This window comes from Chrysochloris asiatica, unplaced genomic scaffold (genome assembly GCF_000296735.1).
Source record: "Chrysochloris asiatica unplaced genomic scaffold, ChrAsi1.0 scaffold00031, whole genome shotgun sequence".
Taxonomy (NCBI): domain Eukaryota; kingdom Metazoa; phylum Chordata; class Mammalia; order Afrosoricida; family Chrysochloridae; genus Chrysochloris; species Chrysochloris asiatica.
The window spans coordinates 10211700-10217442 of NW_006408549.1; the positions used below are offsets into that span (position 1 = coordinate 10211700).

At 37.1% G+C, this 5743-nt stretch overlaps 1 pseudogene; it reads right to left on the reverse strand.

Annotated features, from left to right (window-relative positions):
* Nucleotides 1-2759: 2759 nt before the first annotated feature.
* On the reverse strand, nucleotides 2760-3281 carry LOC102824936 (annotated as a pseudogene).
* Between the last annotated feature and the right edge of the window lie 2462 nt (nucleotides 3282-5743).

The following is a 5743-nucleotide window of genomic DNA, read 5'->3' on the forward strand; positions in this document are numbered from 1 at the left end:
ACAGTGTTCATCAGTAAAATTTTGGGGTGCTACAGTCCAAATATATCATCATGTTTCCCAAGAAAATGCAAAAGGATATTGACTAGCTTCATCTACAAATATTTTAACAAACAAAAAAGCAAAACACAAATCCATTATTGCCAATTAAAATTTGGGGCAAATTTGGGAAGTAAAGAATGGAAATTCAGAACTACTGGAAATAAAGGAATAACAATTTTATCGGCACTCCAAGATCTTGTACAAATCTTCTACCATTTTGTTTTCCTTACTGACAATACAAGTGTGTTGCAAGGACTAGCAAAAGGTATTACTAATCCTTTGCTAAGAGAATTGTCCACTATTGGTCTCAGACCTTTATAGTTGCTAGTGTGAGTAGAAATTGAGAAATTCTAGGCAAGTGTTTAGTAGGATGAATTTCACCTTTAGTTGTTTTGTACTTCTAATGTACCCTGTATCTATAGAACCCTTTGCCCACAATCTATTTGGCAATTTTAATGAATATGATTTCATTTGATCATTTTTTATAAGAGAGTGAGATATTTCATGCTGTACTGAGCAGAATAATTCAGATTCTAAAGAATTGGAAATTTCTAACATCATCTCACTGTCAGGAGTGAAAGTAATTTGACTCCTTAATTTTGATAAAATGCCTCTTTTTATTAAGTTCACTGGAGTAGTTTCACAAAGCAAAGATAAATTTTGTGTAGTGAAAGGTTCTGTCCAATTTCATTGTTACTGGTTCTAAGAGTAAAGTATTCTTTGACCTTTAGTTGAAATTCCCAAAATGGAATTTATTTTATCACTCTGAGGAACTGATTAAGGCAAAATGATAGGCTGAAATAGTTGTGCAACTGCCCTTGGTTTTAGTAAATTTCAGGTAAATTATCCATTTTTTTCTCTTAAATTATTTGTCCAAGGAGAAAAGTACTCATTTTGTCCACTGAAAAATCTGCGTTTTTAGGATAATCAGTCCAATTTTCTAAAAACAAGCAACTTTGTGGTCCATAGTTCTTGTTCATATGCCTACCTGGTATCCTAGCAAGGGTGGCTTCAAGTCCAATACTTTTAGATTTTAAGGGTCCCATTTATTCTTTGACTGAATTCTGACTCTCAGAATTAAAATGACTATAGTAGAGAAGCTTTAAGTGTCCTCCAAATCACCCAAGTGAAACCTAGTTTTACTTTGATTCTTAAGGATTTCCTTACAGACCCAGATTTCCTTAAAACTTCAATTTCAAAGAATATCAACAGTAACATGTGGTGCTGAGAATTTGAGAGGACTTATTGGTGACATATTGCATTAGACCTTTTTAAAATATTGAAGAGCAAAGATATCAGTTTGAGGACTAAGGTACGCCTGACCCAATCCATGGTATTTTCAACAACTTCATATTCATATGAAGAAAGCTGGACAGTGAATAAGGAAGACCTAAGAAGAACTGATGTATTTGAGTTATGGTGTTGGAGGAGAATATTGAAGTACCAAAAGAACAAACAGATCTGTGTTGGAAGAAGTGCAGCCAGAGTGCTCCTTAGAAGCCAGGATGGCCCAATGCCATCTCTCATACTTCGGACATATTGTCAGCAGGGACCAGTCACTGGAGAAGGATATCATGCTTGGCAAGGTGGAGGGTCAGAGAAAAAGAGGAAGACCCCCAGTGAGATGGATTGTCCAAGTGTCAGCATCAGTGGGCTCAAGGGTGGCAACAATTGTGAAGTTGGTACAGGACCAGGCAGTGTTTTGTTCTGTTGTGCATAGAGTCGATATGAATAAGTACTGACTCAATGGCACCTAACATCTGGTCACCCCCAAAAGCCTGTAAAATGTCAATCAAATAGAAAAATGCTATGTGGTCACCATGACAGACAGTCTGGGGCCAGCATAAAGATGCCTTCAAATCACACTTCTGATAAGAAGTTTCTGCCAAAATTAATAGAAGATTAAGTTAAATGTTAAGAAAAAGATTGAAATTTTTTATTATCATGATGTGAAAAACCAGGAAACTATTCTCTACTCAAGGTTGAAAATTTCCCCTGAAGAAAGAATTTTGCATAGATTTTTATAATCAAAGTCAATACAGATGTAGATTATAAATAAGTAAGTAAAGAACAAGAAGTTACAAAACTATTTTTATGTGTGTGTGTGAAAAAATCTTTATTTAAAAAAAAATTTGGTTAACAAATACACCCAAAAGGAAGTCACAGTACAAAGAAAGGTTTAAGTCAAGGCCTCACCAATTCCTACAGTATTCGTACTGTCTCAATTTCCAAAATTAACTTTTTAAAAGCTTAAAACTTAACCTAAAATATTTTAAGTGAAATCAAACTAGAATGAACATGAGAAATTTTTCTCTTTGGATTAGGGATCTCGCACCTTTGAGTTTTCCAAAAAACAGAACAAAAAAACAAAACAAAAACACCAGTCTCCCCAGTGTGTTTATTGTAAGGTGGCATAAAAGATCCACATTTAACATACTTTAACTTTAAGCTACTTTAACTCAGACATCACTGTGAAGTATTCTACCAAAACATTGAGAAAAGCTGAAAATATTGATCATTTACTCAATATCTTTATCACATGGTAGCAAGAAAGTTTGCATGAGAAAACATTGAAGAGGTAATTTTTTCAATCCAGATTTCACAAACTCCATGGTGCAAATTGGGTCCCACAGCTTCTTCTATGTAATAACTGCTCTCTACTGCTCATTGGCTGCCTGTGAAAATTTGACAGAAATAACTCAAAAAATGTTTCTATAAAACTAGTCATATCCACACAGGCTACTTTGCTGGCCAGTGTAGCCTGCCCCATAACAGCCACTCATTGACTGGCTCTCGAGGCCAGTGTAAGTGGACTGCGTTGATACCCCCATGCCCTGCATCATTTGGCTGCTATAAGCCCCATTGCTGGCCCCTGTAGTTGAATTCAAGAAGAGCTCTATGTATCTGTGCTGCATGTTGTCTGTGTCTTTTGACTTGGTGGCCACGGCTTCTTTATGAATGGAAAAGTTGACACTTGCTTCACAGGTCCTCTTCTATGAGGGCCAATCTCAATATGTACTCTCAAGGGGTTGAGTGGAGAGAAGAAATTATGAATGTCGTTATCGATCTCTTTGTACAGTAACCCCCTCATGTGGACACATTGTCCAGTTGTGCTCTGGACAGCAAACTCACTGTTTCCATATCTGTGGTCATACATTCCCAACAGATGGTAACAGATATCTTCCAAACAGATTGGTGATGAAACCATAGCTGTTGCTGAGACCACTATATTACTTATAATTCCCATGTTGTTGTAAAGTACTATGGAGTCAGTTCCAACCCATAGTGACCCTGAACAGGGTTTCCGGGCTATGAATCTTTACAGGAGCAGAATGCCTCATCTTTCTCCTGCAAAAGAGCTGGTAGTTTCGAACTGCTGACCTTAAGCTTCGCAGCCCGATTAGTAACCGCTAAGCTACCAGAGCTCAAAAGGGATGGTGTAAAAATGCTGAAGCCAGGGTGGGGAAAGAAGTCAGACATGTGAATAATAATTTAGAGGAATATTTGCATATTAAAATTGAGGGAAGTGAAAAACATGATAAGTTCAAGTAGTTGTGTATCTACAGGGATGGTAAAGGATGGAACGAAGAATGATAAAAAGCATAGAGAAAAAACAAAAATTCTGATTTCAAAATCTGTTAGTATGGAAAATAGAGTCAAGGTTTTAGATCTACTGGAATATATTTAAAATGAAGCTGTGTAAGCATTCATCATTTTGCAACTGGACGTGGTTCTTTGCTGTAATATGGAAGCATAGTATGATAAAACCTTGTCATTAGTAAGTCTAAGCATTGAAAGAAAATCTCTAACTTCTGATCAGATAGAAGCTAATATCACTATTTGGGTAGAAAGGAAGTAATTTTTTTATTGTGTTCCACATAGAACAGTGTTATTGCTCTGTTTTTTTTTTTTTTTTTTTTTTTCTTTCTTTCACATTTTATTTGGTCTTAAGCCAAAAGAGGAAATAGAGTTTGAGCGCCAGAACTTGGAAGGATAATTAGGGCCTTTCCTCCCACTAGTTGGCTGTAAGCAGACGGTGAGAGCTTTCTCTCTAGGAAGCAGCAATTTGTAAGGGAAGAAAGACCAAGTTCTTTGTTTTTTGTTGTTTTTTCTTCTTCTTCTTCTTTTTTTTTTTTCTTAATGTAAAGAGGCCAAAACACTTCAATTTAACTCCAGCGATTTGTGTACTTCCAAAGAGTTCTTGTTTAGACACAAAGATATTCAGGATGAGATGACATAAGTATTTCATCCATTCCTGATGGAAAGCCACAGGTAGGTTAAAATAAACTGCAATGGGTAGTAACTGTCACTTAATGAGAATGGTTCTTGATAAAAAGGTATTTATACATCTATTCAACAAATATTTAGTGAGATACTATATACTAATACCATATGTTGTTATTGTTAGGTGCTACTGAGTTGGTACTGACTCATAGCAACCCTATGCATAATAGAATGAAACACACTGCCCAGTCCTGGGCCAACCTCACAATTGTTGCCATGCTTGAGCCCATTGATGCTGCCACTTTGCAAACCCATCTTGCTGGGGGTCTTCCTCATTTTCTCTGACCCTCCACCTTACCAAACATGATATTCTTCTCCAGTGACTGGTCCCTCCTGACAATATGTCCAAAGTACTTCTTCCAACACAGAGCCATCATGGCCTCTAAGGAGCACTCTGGAAGTACTTCTTCCAACACAGATCTGTTTGTTCTTTTGGCAGCCCATGGAACTTTCAATATTCTCCTCTAACACCATAACTTAAATGCATCAATTCTTCTATTGTCCTTATTCACTGTCCAGCTTTCACATGCATATGAGGTTATTGAAAATACCATGGCTTGGGTCAGGCGCACCTTAGTCCTCAAGCTGACATCTTTGCTCTTCAACACTTTTAAAAGGTCTTGTGCAGCAGATTTGCCTAATGCAATACATCATTTGATTTCTTGAGTGCTGCTTCCTTGAGTGTTTATGGTAGATCCAAGAAGACTGATGCCTTGACAACTTCAGTCTTTAATACCACATATCATGCTTTATTCTAGGTGATCAAGATACATCATTGAACTAAATTGACAAATATTTTTGCCTACTTTCATGGAGATTACAGTATGGTAGAATTTATACCTTCATGTTTGACTTTGTGGTTTTAATTTTATTGTGATAATACATTTGCTGTTTGTTGTTGCTAAGTGCCTTCAAATCAGTTCTAACTTATAGTGACCCTGTATAGGGTTTCTGAGAAGGGGCTGGTGAGTTTGAACTGTCAATCTTGAAGCTAACTCCCATTTATCCTACAGCCTCACAACAGGACTACATAATTATATATGTTGTTGTTGTTGTTAGGTGCCATCGAGTCGGAACCGACTCATAGCAACCCCATGCACAGCAGAACGAAACAATGCCTGATCCTGGGCCAACCTCACTATTGCTGCCACACTTGAGTCCATCAATGCTGCCACCTGGCCAATCCATCTCATTGGGGGTCATCCTCTTTTTCTCGGACCATCCACCTTACAAAACATGTGCAGATATATCGTTTGATTTGCCTAATGCAATATATCGTTTGATTTCTTGACTGCTGCTTCCGTGAGTGTTGATAGTTGATCCAGGAAGAATGAAGTCCTTGACAACTTCAATCTTTTCTCCATTGACAAGAATGTTGTTTATTGGTCCAGTGGTAAGGATTTTTGTTTTCTTGACATTG